This window comes from Amblyomma americanum, chromosome 5 (assembly GCF_052857255.1).
Source record: "Amblyomma americanum isolate KBUSLIRL-KWMA chromosome 5, ASM5285725v1, whole genome shotgun sequence".
Taxonomy (NCBI): Eukaryota; Metazoa; Arthropoda; class Arachnida; order Ixodida; family Ixodidae; genus Amblyomma; species Amblyomma americanum.
The window spans coordinates 24,399,699-24,413,185 of NC_135501.1; positions in this window are offsets into that span (position 1 = coordinate 24,399,699).

The window sequence follows — 13,487 nt, forward strand, 5'->3', positions numbered from 1 at the left end:
AATTATCCTAGCCCGAAGAGTCGCCGCGGTGGCTAAGTGGTTATGGCGCTCGGCTGCTGGCCCGAAAGACGCGGGTTCGATCCCGGCCGCGGCGGTCGAATTTCGATGGAGGCGAAATTCTTGAGGCCCGTGTACTGTGCGACGTCAGTGCACGTTCAAGAACCCCAGGTGGTCGAAATTTCCGGAGTCCTTCACTACTGCGTCCCTCATAGCCTGAGTCGCTTTGGAACGTTAAAACCCAATAAACCAAACCAGACTAGCCCGAAGCAAAAGAAAACAACTAACCGTCCTCACCATGTTTTGTGTACTACAGCTCTTGTACATCGTAATCGGGCCGGACAGTTATTCAAAACACTGACTTCAGTGTTGCGACAATATTAGAAGCGCTGCAACGCCATGCGTCGGGTTCCGACTTTATATCCCTCTATGGTTGCCTGTCTCGGTCTCCCACTGCATGCAGTTTGTACATTTGCAGCATAGTTTCAGAAGGGAATCTGTGGATAAAATTTGGACATGCAGCAACGTAACCTCCCGAAAATGGACACAACGTTGCTATACAGAATACGCGGAGTGTAATACGCTTCTTACCTGTGCAAATGTAACATTTGCATCGCAGTCTCAGGCTGCAGCAATTATTACGTTAGAACCAGAAAAAAAAAATCAGGGGGCACTTTGTTCAACTAAAGTGCGGTGAGGCGGAAGCCTTTAGCGCGGTGTTGCTGCTTGTGTCACTGATGAGGGGTTAAGATGTTAATTAAGTACACAATTGCTTGTGAATCTTAAAGGCTGGAGACACTGCAGGGCATTTGGGAGGCATCCATTCGATTCGACGCCCTTCTGCAAACACTCTCCAGCGTCCTAGACAAGCAGAACTACATATGCGTTGGCATGAAGTAGCGTAGTCGTTAGCACGCTTGGTTGCGGAACGGTAGGATGGTAGAACTACTCTCTGAGTATTTGCATGCTTGCATTCATACTATTATGCTCCTGCAAAAGTGATGAAACCGTTTGCTGTATTAGTTGCCGGCGGCGACACCATAACAATAAAGTAAAGACTTCGAACGGTGATTCCTTGTCAATGCACTGCTATCAGTGAGTGTTTGCGACCCGATTTTAGGATAGTGTCTCGCTTGTGAGAAGAATTCGTTCTTAACTCACTCTTGAAATCTTTTAACAAAAAAAAAATAACTAATCAGATAGCCTCACTAGAGGGAATACATGGGTAACCATTTACCCTTCATCTCGTTATGAGAAGCTGAATTCGCGTTCTTGCTTGTATCATACGCACTTCAAAATTTTTTGCGTGTATATTGAATTTTTTCTTTGTTTTGTGCCTTGTTATGGACGCTGCCAAGCTGCAGACGTGACGGACGTTCATTAATATCGTGTTGGCTGCAGCAAATAGCGCGTGCTTTTTTTCCCTAATGTATACAGATTTTTCTTTTAAAAGCCGTAAAAGATGCATCGTCGTGGTCCGTGCAGGTGGATTGTGCGCCAAGGCGGACATTATGTCCGTGATAAAGTTCATTTAAAAGACTATTAATGAACTATAAATTGAAGGCTGTAAACATCGAAAGTTAACCAAGTCTTCAAAATTCTTTAACAGATACAAAGTCTTTAAAAGGACCCAATTCCCAAAGTCACTCGCGAAATGCGCCGGTAGTAGCACATCTCCACTTTATGCCATGGGGATGAGTTTATCGCCGCAATAACTAAAGAGCGATACTTAATCGTCGGGCCGACCAGCTGTCTTCTTCTGTGCGTCGCGACAGATTTGGGGAGGCAAAGCCGCTTGGATAGTGAGAATTACTCGCCCACATTCGACAGTACTAGTATAGGACTGACGCGCCTGACAGAGGCGCACCAAAATAAAAATAAAGAGGAAAACAGGGAGCACGGCAATAAAGTAGAAAAAAAATGGCGAATAATAAATGGCGTCGGCAACCAGCTGAAGGAACAGGGGCTGGGAATGAGGGGGACACATAGGTATTTGGCTTTTCCCGTAGCCGCCTTTGTCGCTTCGACTCAGGCGGCTGGAATGCGCGTTTTGACATGGATGGGTAGCAGGTGCTCGTCACGTGCAAAGCCAGTTTAGAAGAAAAACTTGACGATTCTGCTCATCGGGCCTTTCCCCTTTGACGTCACGCTGTTTACCCCAGGGATAGGTCTCTCCCCGCTCTAAAAAAAGTGACAATGCTTTGGTTTACACAACCGGTTTCGTCGGAAGGTAAAGCAAAATTCCAAAAAAAAAAGGAATTCTTTCGCGATGTTTAGTTTCTGAGAGGCGTCTTGGGACAAAAGGGAAAGCACGTGAGCCTTGCACGTGATCCCGAATCCTTGACGCTGTTTTTATGCTAGGTTGTTCGCTGGCGTACTATAAACACAGTACCATCGAGATGCTGAACACCATTCGTCCACACCCAGCAACTGCAGCCTCACCTTTCTGCCAGAAGCAACTGATGTACTACTCCGTCGAGAGAGTCATCGCGAAAACGGTAAGTTTTTAACTTTTTTGTTTGAATATTGTAACATTAAAACCTTTTTTTATATTTGTTACGCACTGCTGGGTACATTTAGTCATTACCTGTGGTTTGATTTTGGTATGTGCAGCCATACACTTCATCAGAAAAATAAAGTGCATTTATTCCATCTGCAGCACTAAGTTTGAAACCTAAGTAATGGTCTTTCAGAGATTGTTAAAAAGGTACCCTGGAAAACTCGCTCCATTTAAAATAACGGCAACTCAAGAACAAAAAATAATTACGCATTGTATTAGATTATCTGCTTTAAGTGTGGATTCATCTATCACCGAACACACAGACTTTTTAAGGACAGTATGCATATGGTAGGTAATAAAACAACATTGAGGGTCACTTATATTTACTCCGCTCCCGCATCATTTAGTCTAATAGTTGTGACTGTTTTCACCCGGTTTAGGAACGAGGTGCAAACTGCATTCCCATATTCAAATGCACTTGCTCCACTTTGCACCGGACTAGTCCCGAGCAAGACAACATCGTATCATTCACAAAAATGTACAAGTTCATGTACATATCGTTTTCTGTAATGTTGTTATAAGAATGTTTGTTGCGCTTCTGTTATGGGTCACAACATTTTCGCGTAGTATTGCGTGCCGGCAAATAGTTGTTCAATTTAGTATTTGATCTTTGTAAGTCTCACCGACCTTAGTATACCGAATTTAGTATTCTACCCCTGCTACACGGGCGCTTCGAGCGCCTTCCAACCTAATGTCATTCGACTCGACTGCCGAACTTACGCTGCTACATGAAGTTTCTCAACGGCATTCGGTTCGGATGACATTCGAGTCGACGGAGCTCGGCGGAGAGAGAGAGAGATGGATGTTCTTGGGGAAAGGAATAAGAAATTGGGGGGAGCACGACGCGTGCGGTAATTTCTCTCTTTCAGGTGAGGAAATGGTCGTTGCGCCGCGCAGGGGGAGGGTAGGAGGAACAGGATAGTGGGAGAAAGTAGGGCTCGCAGATGCGCAGTCGCGATTCCCGTCTTCGCGTATTCGGGCCGGGAGGGGGAGGCCGCGCCAAGAGCAGAGCGCCGATGCGCACTCGACTGGGAGACAGAGCCGACTGAGAGAGCGAGGGGCGTGGTTTGGAAGCGCGCGGACCGCAGGGAGGCGCAGGTCTCTCGGCCAATAGGGAGGTGGCTGGATGTGCGCGTGAATCCCGGCAAGCGGCGTGTTTACCGAGCATGGAATGCGGGGCAGCAGGCCTGAGTCGATAATCTTGGTACACAGTTACCGTTACCCATCACCATCTGACGTAACTGTGCGGCACTTCAAAAGGTGCGGCTTGTAGGGGATATCCGCCAGGAAGGGGGAGGTTAAAACCGCTCCAGTAGTTGGGCATCTCGTACATATTGGAGCAGAGCCCCGAAGGCGCGTCGCGTTTTCTCGCGCGGGCCGGCTGGGGAAAGCAGCCGTTGTGCGCTCTCGCAGGGTAGGGCCAGGCGTCTGTAGCTTGCCTCCAGCACTTCTCTGTGCTTCTTGAGGGCAGGACACTTTGAGAGGAGGTGATCGAGCGTTTCCACTTCTCCACAGTCTTTGCACATGGGGCTGGCTGCGCCTCGTAGACGATGCATGCGCTCGGCTGTCCAGACGCAGCCTATGCGCATCCTAAGGAGGGTGGTCCGGTCAATGAGATCGAAGTCACGGGAGCTTATGGGCTTCGGTGCTTTGCCTGCGGCTACTCTGGCATCCGGGTGTTGTGCGATGATGCGGGCTTTGATGTTGTGCCGAGCCACATCGAGGGGGGATATTGCAGTGCACTCCGGTGTGCCGTCGGCGTGAGCTTGCTTGGCCAGTTGGTCAGCCTGCTCGTTGCCGCTGATTCCGACGTGGGACGGGAGCCATTGGAGCAGAACGTCGCGGCCGAGTGCTCGTGCCTGGCGTAGCTTGTTGTCCAGGTTGGCATACATGGGCAGTGTATGGTGCGACCTCCGCAGCGTGGAGAGCGCAGCCTTGGAGTCACTGAGGACGACAGCTGGAGAGAGGTGTGGTGTCTCCAGGATGAGATCAGCTGCCAAGTGCAGGGCGGCAACTTCTGCGGTTGTGGACGAGGCACTGCATGTGAGGCGGCTCTGCCTGGTGATGCCGAGAGAAGGGACTACACATGCGGCAGCCGCTGATGCGCCTCCTTCCAGCACGGATCCGTCGGTATATATTTCCACTCGGCCGCTGCAATCCTCGTGGAGAAGCGCAGCTGTTTCTTGCTGTAGCGCGCAGACGGGTGTGTTTTTCTTGGATCGCACGCCTGGGATGACTGTCTGGATGCTGAGCGAGGCGCGCAGGTGGGGCGGAAGTGCCGGGCTGCAGCTAGAGGGCGGTCGGGCGATGTGCGCGCCAAACAGCTGTGCTGCGCGGCCCATGTGCGAGTGGCGGGCTTCGGACAGTCGGCTGAGGAGTTGCGAAGTTCCCGGAGCTCTTTGCATGCGCTCGACAGTGTTGAGGGCTGTTAGTTGTGCCCGGAGAGAGATCGGCCATGTGGCAGCTTCTGCATAGGTGGCAGGTACTTGCGACCAGCGCGGCAGGCGCATAAAACGGCGGATCGCAGCGCGTTGGTCTACGTCGATGGCGCGCCACAGGCTGGGGCGCAGGTCGACGAGCGGTAGAGCGTACAGGAGTTTAGGTACAGCTATCCCGTTGTAGAACCGGTATGCCAGCTCTGGGGAGCAGCCTTCTTCTTTGGCTTGTAGTCGGTTAGCCACATCGGCCACTTGGCGCGCCTCTTTCCGCAGTTTAGCTACAGCTGGCCGCCAGGTGAGCTGCACGTCGATAACGAGTCCAAGATAGCGGGCACTTTTTTTCCACGGAAGGGGGACCCCTTTTAGCTGCAGGTTGGGTATAAGTTTCCATGCAGCAGGACGAGGGTGGAGCACGAGGGCCTCTGTTTTCGAAGTTGACAAGCTGAGCCCCACGGTGGAGAGATATTCTCCGACACATTCTAGTGCATGTTGCAACTGCGCTCTAACTGTACGACCAGACAGTGTGGGGCCACTGCAGTAGAGGGCTATGTCGTCAGCATATATGCTGACGCGCACCTGATACAGAAGGGAACGAGGGATAATGTTCGGGATGTTAGCCAGCACGATATTAAATAAGAAGGGACTAAGAACACTGCCCTGCGGAACGCCCTTGGTGATGTGGCGGGGTGTGCTGAGCGAGCCACCAACTTTCACACGCATTGTTCTGCCTGAGAGAAACGATTTGACATATCGGCATAAATTCTCAGCCACGCCTATGTTTACCAGAGCATCAAGTATAGATGCGTGGGCGAGCGAGTCAAAAGCGCTCTGAATGTCGAGGAGGACGAGGTAGGCAGCCTGCTTCTTATATTTTGCTTCCTCTAAGAAGGCCGATATTTCCGCTATGCAGTCGGCGGTGCATCGGGAATGGCGGAATCCGCTTTGTTCTGGTGCCAGTGCACCTCTCACGTCCGCCATCCATTGAAGCCGCTTCAGTGCCATATATTCCATCGTTTTCCCTGGGACTGAGGTGAGAGATATCGGCCTGTAAGAGTTAATGTTTGCAGAAGGCTTTCCCGGCTTCAGGACAGGAATAACGATGGCAGTGCGCCAGGACTGGGGGACATCTCCGGTTGCAAATACTTCATTGTATGCTTCAAGCAGGCGCTGACGTTGGTTACAATTTAAATTGCTCAGCATCTGGTGAGTGACTTGATCTGAACCTGGGGCACTTCGCCGCTTGCGCTTTTGTTCGAGCGCGACATCCAGCTCGTGCGTTGTGAAAGGCTCAGTGCACAGGGCATGAAATTCGCGCGAGAACCATACGAAAGGTACGAATGGAGAAACAGAAAAGATGGAGGCGATGGGCGTGTCACTCACCAGAGTGGGGACAAAGTGTTCAGCGAGGAGGTCGGCCAGCGCAAGAGCATCTATCCCTTTAGCCACCGCTATGGAAAGGGCAGGGAAGCGTGGTGCTTTGGAGTGCAGCATTGATGAAAGAATCCGCCAGCCGCGAGCCTGAGCACGGGGTTCGTCCAGGGCACGACACACTGAAATCCAGCTGCGACGACGCAGCCGTTTGGCGTGACGCAGGCACGCAGCATCCAGACGCTTGTAGATAGTCCAGTGTGCGGGCTTGTTCGTGCGCCGTGCACGGCGTTGAGCCCTTCGACGCGCAGCACGCAGGTTCAAGAGTTTGATGTCTGGCACAGGTGTTCCGGGGAGCACAGCACAGCGTATTGTGGCACCACTCGCACAGGCGGCAATGTGCTCGAAGAAGCTATGTGGTTCACATGGATTTTGCTCACATAGCTCGCGGAAGCGCGACCACTGCACTACACTGTATGTCACTTTGTCCGCAGGGCGTTCAGTTCGTGGCAAGATGTCAATAGGCAGGTGGTCTGATCCTGCAGTATCGGGGTGCGTAGACCAGTCGTAGGCACAATCTGGGGAAGCCACGCTGAGGTCGATAGCTGTAGGAGTGCAGCTCGGACGCACAAACGTTGGACTACCTGTGTTCAACAGGTTCAGTCCCGCAGCGCGAATAGCGTCTAGCACGTCACATCCCTGTCTGGATGAGGTGCGGGAACCCCACTCAACATGGCGACAGTTGAAGTCACCACAAATGAGTAGGTTTTGCTTGATTCGTTGAGTGAGACGAACGATGAGCCGTGCGTCCCACGGATTTCCAGGCCGCACATAGACACTTGCAACGGTGGTGTCAGTTCCCCCGAGTCGCACTGTGACGGCAACACACTCGACGGGGCCACCGGTGAGGTCTGCAGTAGGCACAACATGGTGCGCAAAAGATGCGCGGACATATATAGCTGCCCGAGGGGATCCAGGTGGGTGTGCGGCGTCGGTGCAAGGAATGTCAGCACAGGTCACCAGCGCGCACTCGGTTGGGCTGCTGTATCCCAAGTATCCGGGAAGTACGAGGTCCTCTGCGCGCGTGTAAGTCTCTTGTAGCGCGATGACGTCGTACTTTTGTTGAGGTAGCATGGCTGCTAGCTCAGGTTGACGGCGGCGTAGATGGCAGCAGTTCCACTGCAACACACGCGGCCGGTTGACGCGACTGTTTCTAGCCATGATGGTTCAGAGCTTGCTGTGCTGCAAGTGCAGCTGCACATAACTGGCGGGCCGGAGATGCGCTGGGCAATTCCTCTATGAGGGCACGAACGGCAGCGGCAAGCGCGGCGATGACAGCATCACGCTGGTCGAGCTGAGCGATAGGTGCGCTGTCTGGCTTCCTCCCTACCACCACGTCACGGAAAGACCGAGCGGTATGCGGGAGCGCTGGGGCACAGTTGCGTGCAGTGACACTTCCAATTGGAGGCGCAGTGACTTCCGTCGCCGGTTCACAGTGTGCTTCGATGCCGGTATTGCTTCCCGTTTTTGCTGCTGGTCTATTGGGTAGGGCGTCAGCAAGCGTAAGGTCCTGCTGTGTTGGTGCAGGGGGGCCCTTTTTGGTTGAATCCGAGCTGTCTGGCTTGAAAATGCAGCAGAGGTTTGTTTTGCAGTAACTGCACGGCGAGCGTCACGGCGAGACATGGGCTGATGCGATGACGCCAGGAGGACGGCCACTTTGCGTTCTTGTTGCCAACGGGGGCAGCGCGGCTCGGTTGATGTGTGCGTGCCGTTGCAGTTAATGCATCGCGGCCGGGGTGAGTCACATCGGGACTTGTGGTGATCGCGTCCACAGGGGAGGCACCTCGGCTTTGCGGTACACACAGCAGTGACATGGCCGATGACACCGCACTGCAGGCATTGGAGCGGCCTCGGTAGTCGGGCGCGGACGGGGCGGCGCAGTTTGAAGAGGGAGACCTCTTCGGGTGGGTGGGTGCCCGCGAAGCGGAGTATGATGTCGTTTCCGCTTCTCGTGCAGGCTAGCACCGGCACCTTGCACTCGATGCCCGACATGATGTCCTCGGTCGAGAGCGCGCGGTCCACGCGAAACACTCGACCGGTGCAGCTGTTGCCGCCGGCCTCCTTGGCTCGGACCTTGATGTCGCAGATGGTGGTGATGCCGAGGAGTGGGTCGAGGTCGGCAGATGCGTGCGCGTCCACGGCGACCACGTTCCGGCGGAAATTCACACGCACAGCTTTCACCCCTGGTAGTTTGGACAGTTGAGCGGCGATGGCGTCTCTCGTTGGCTTTAGATAGTTGGCCATCCTGTCCACGGGATAGTAAAGAACGGTGGCGATGCCCGACTTCTTTCCCTGTTGTGGTGGTGCTGCGGTGAAGCGCGCTGCCGACGGCTGAGCGGCAGGAGCCAGGGGAGCCGCCGCGGTGGTTTGTATGCGGCGTCTTGGGGCATTCCTCGCTGGCTTTTGTACTGCGGCGCCAAGCCCCTTCGCTGTCGCTCTGTCGGGCTCCGCGGGAGGGGGAGTGGGGAGCCGCCTGGCCGGAGGGGCACTGGCTCTTTTTTCTGCGTAGGCGAGAGCAGCACGTTCATAGTCTGCCTCTGTGAATGCTTCGGCCGGGGCGGGGTTTGTTGTGGCGGCAGGAGCGGGGAGCACATTGCTGTCTGCTTCTGGAATGGCTGGATTTTGGGAATCCAGGCATGTCTGGGTGTCATCGTGTTGACACGCCGCGTCAGCTGTACTCGGCTTGGTTGAGAGCAGGGCTGGGCCGTGGGCTGCTTCGCTACGGCTGATGGTGACAGGCGTGATGCTGTCGAATCGTCGTAGCCGCGGTGGCGGCGGTGTTACAAAGGTTTCAGCGCATCCACCTTTGCTTGCTTCCTGGCCGCTGGCCGCATTCACCGAGGCTGTGCTGGCGATTGCGGGTGCGTCGCCAGGTGGAGGGGTCCTCTGTATCGCAGTGACCAGGCGGGCCGCTTCTCCTTGGCGCTGAAGGGCGGCGTTCGCTTCAGTGATCAGTTTCCGCAGGCTGCGGGAGCACCCGAAGCTGTTTAGTCGCCTGTGACGACGGAGGGCGTTTCGGATGCCATCCTCATCGAGCATGTGGAGGGCATCTTCTTCGTCCGCCATGGTTCAGATGGTAGGGGTGCCGATGGTCAGGGGGCTGGAGGGGCCATGGCACACAGGCCACGGGGAGTGGGCCTGAGCTAGGCTATTGCGTAATGGAAAAAAAGAAAAACTAAAAGAAAAAAAAGGAAACTCTGGGACACGGGAACAGGCGGACTCGATGCCGCGAAGGGAGCGCTCGGGTAAACAGGAGAGGGCACGAAAAACACGTTTTCTCCCTACGGAGGTCGACGATCATCCCCAGCTCGGCGGAGACATTCCAGATTTTGGAATGCCGTCGAAACGCGAACGCAGCCCGAACCGACCAATAGGCGTTGCCGCCGCCATCGCTTCGCCCCGCCCACAGCCGCGCAAGTGCTTTCGGCTCTGTGGCTGCTCATTTTGATACCTGCTGCTCGCTTTTTCCTGCTCTTTGATTAGCAAATAGCTCGTGTTCTGTCTACGTAAGTGCTTGGAGATAACAGTGCACCAAAGAAGATTTACCGCGTGAGCATGAAATTTCTCCAGCAGTGTGCCGATGAGGACGCCTGCGCGCATATGCTATTGTTTACATCGCTGCGTACGAACAGCTAGCGCTCGTTTGCATGACTTAAAACACATTCTGCGCTTTAGTTCAATTAAATAATCTAATCTTTTTTGTACTGGTTGTACCCGTGGCTTGTTAAGGCAGTGCGACTATCTGTTGGAGGAAGCGTCAATACGATCGCTCGCCTAAGAAACACTTGACAGCTGGGCTACTGACATCGTGTACGATCGGCGCTTGTCGCTAATTGTCCCGACTTCGTCCGACGCGATCAGTATTTTATTTTAAACTGCTTTATTCAGAAGTATGATTGGGGACCGTTCGCGGTAATTGAAAAGGCATAACTTGTTATCCGCAAAATAGCAACGGCGACGACTGCTGCTGGTCGTAAAGCAGTGCTCGGCTGTTTGGGTCACACCGGCGCTTCCCGTTCATCGTATGCGCGCCCTGCGATGTGAGCAATAGTTGATTTGAGGTCACTGTTGTCAAAACTACACTCGTCGATCATTTGCGTTCGCTCAAACTTGTGAATTCGCTCTTCACAACCGCCGAATTCGAAGACGTAACCCTGCGGACTCGCTAGGCCTAGTCGTTGCGGAAGGGAAGGGAGTCGCCGTCGATTAAAATTAATTTGGCAAGCGCTTATAGCTGGTGAGTGTTCGAGTGTGCACATGTGAAATATACCCGTTCCTCTCGCTTATTAACAATATGGATAAGGTAGAAGGGCGAATATATTCACACCGTCGCCTCATCAGCGTGTTTTCGCTCAGCCGCCGGCCTGCCGAGGACATGAAGGCTGACAGTCCGCCTGTCGGATTGGTCGGTGTCGTTGGCCTCAAAAACTTGTCCCACTACAGTCATATATGCTGCTGTTGACCGTGATAGTGTCGTTGTCGCACTAGTGTGACCACCGCCGCCGCCGTCATCGTACACTAAAAACGAGCTGAGGAAATTTGAAATACGTTTGGAAAGTGTTGTGTAGCGCCGCGGAAGTCCGTCGAGTCCGAATACCATTCCAAGTTGCGAATGTCATTAGACTCAGGTGTCATTCGAACGTGCCCGTGTAGCACAGCCTTTCTCACGATTTCCAACGACGATTTCTATTAGCGTTTGTCGTGATGACGCTCTGCCGCCTTCATATTAGCAGCATCATTTTTTTGTTTCATAGAGATAACATGCCAATTTTCCTCGTATTAAGGTGCACGTGCGCTTGCGGATCTTATAAACCTAATAAGTACCACAACAAATAAAATCCTGAGACTCAGTTTCAGTGTCCCTACTTTTGGTTTCACCCCCCCCCCCCCCTCCCGCTATCTTCAGATAAATGAAATCGTTTCCTAAAGTATTTACAAAATGTCTTCATTTGTCTTTTATTTAGCGCAAAGGATACCTGATCCATTGGAAAGGGTACTCCAAATGGTATTGTACCCTGGAGCCTAAGAGGAATCTCAACGAGGCCTGTCTGCGCGAGTTCACATCCCTAAGGAAACCATCGAATCGACGCCTCCAGTCTGCCTCTGAAGAGATCGTGTACGAAATTCAAAAAAAGCTGTCCAACTGCCGTCGATCAAGCGGTCTCCTGAAGGTGAAACTTGACCACGATATTTATCGATGGGCTTTTCACGGGAAAGGCCAACCATTAGAAAAAAAATGGCTACTCTGTGAGGAACAAGACTTCTCCAGGCTCCAACTTCCGTCTGCAGGGTCGATACGGGAAACGAAACTTGGGAACACGGTGGCGATTGAGTTTCCAATCAGAATTAAGGGTGGGGTAACACTTCAGAAGTCCTGCAAGAGGTTTCCTTGCGGATTTCCTCGTGAGACCTTGCAGGTTTTTATCGTGACAAAGATCATTGCTGGCGCATCGTAATACAGTGATAAGTGTTTATTCCCATGGAGTACTACTTTTCTTCTATTTGTTTTGTTTCCGCGTTATTTTGGCTTGTTTTGTACAACGTGTCACCTGTTTAGCTCACTGAGTGTTACTGTCTCTATTCCACTGCTATGACTTCTTGTTCGTCAAATTTTCTAGTTTTTATTTAGTTTGTCGTTTATAGCTCCACGAATGGCCACGCCAGATAACCATATAATCTTGTCTGCTACCTTTGACAGTCGCAGTGTCACATTCACGCTGACCAATGAGACAGCTATAAAGACAAGACACGAGAACGACCTTCTTCGAAAGACATACTTTGAATCTGTGCAATCATTTTTGCCCCCGAATGTAAGGCTTCCCATTATGGGTTAATATTTTGAAGACCGGTTTACGTCACTGTGCAATATTGCGGATAGGCGCTACAGGAATTTGACAGGCCCTGCGAAAGCGTCCTTCTTAAAAAATAAAAGGTTAATAAAGATTCACTTCGAGTCTCAATCTAGCCCACCTGAAACGAATACCGGAGAATCCATAGAGAACATCATAATTTCTGCTCTGCAAAAAGAACTCGAAAGAGTAGGAACAGTTTCAGAAAAGGCCATAAATGAGCTCAGAGACACCGTCTCTGCCTATAAGGCTAAGCTTCTTAACCTAGAGCAGGAGAATGAAAAGCTGATATCAGAAAAAAAAACTACAATGCTACTGAACAAAGGAATAATTGTCGGCGAGGGGTGCAAAAAAACAGACCGAAGGAAGCTTAATGCCGCTGGATATTCCATCGCGCAAGCACTTGACGCTGTACTGGAGAGCTACGGCTTAGATGTATGCCAGCTTCTCGTAACTGACTTAAAAGGCCTGCTGCATAAAGTAACATTCAAGGAAAATGGTGAAATTATTTGTAATTGCGTTGTAAAAAGAGGTTTCTGCAGCAATGGTCAAGTTAACTATAATGCCCTTTCTTCTCCAAACAAACAAATCTTGCGAGAAGTTGTAGCCCTCTTGGACGTACATTTTGTCAGTAACGTTTTTTGGGAGCACCTCTCCGCGAGCGTCCCTAATCTGCCTACCATAAGGCTAATTAATTCTTACAGATAGCACCTAGATAGCAGGATAACTGTCTTCAAGACACCAGGTACCTCACCTGCCGCTCAGATTTCATTTGAGGAAGAGTTGACGTTAGCTGCGCAAGAGCTAGCTAAAGATTTAGGCATAAGTGTGACAGAGATCTCCACCGAGGCACTCCTTGTAAAAATAGAGGGTGATGGCTGCGTTGTGAGTAGACGCACGACCTGGACAACATTATCATTCGTCATCATTTGCAAAATGCGGCAGCTACAAAGCCATAACCTTCATCGCCTTCTCGGTGTGGCGCAGATCTCGGAGGGTTATTTTGAAATAAGAGAGGCTTTTCGGGATTTGATAAAAGAAATTAATGTTGTCGCACGAAGGGGTAGCATATCTGTAGGGGACCGCGAGATTCCGATTCGCATCTGTCTAGGGTCAGATTTGACATTTTTGCTTGTTGTTCAGGGTCTGCAGTCTGCTGCATCACACTATCCTTGTCCATTTTGTCGAGCAAACCCAGAGACAAGGTGCTCAGTT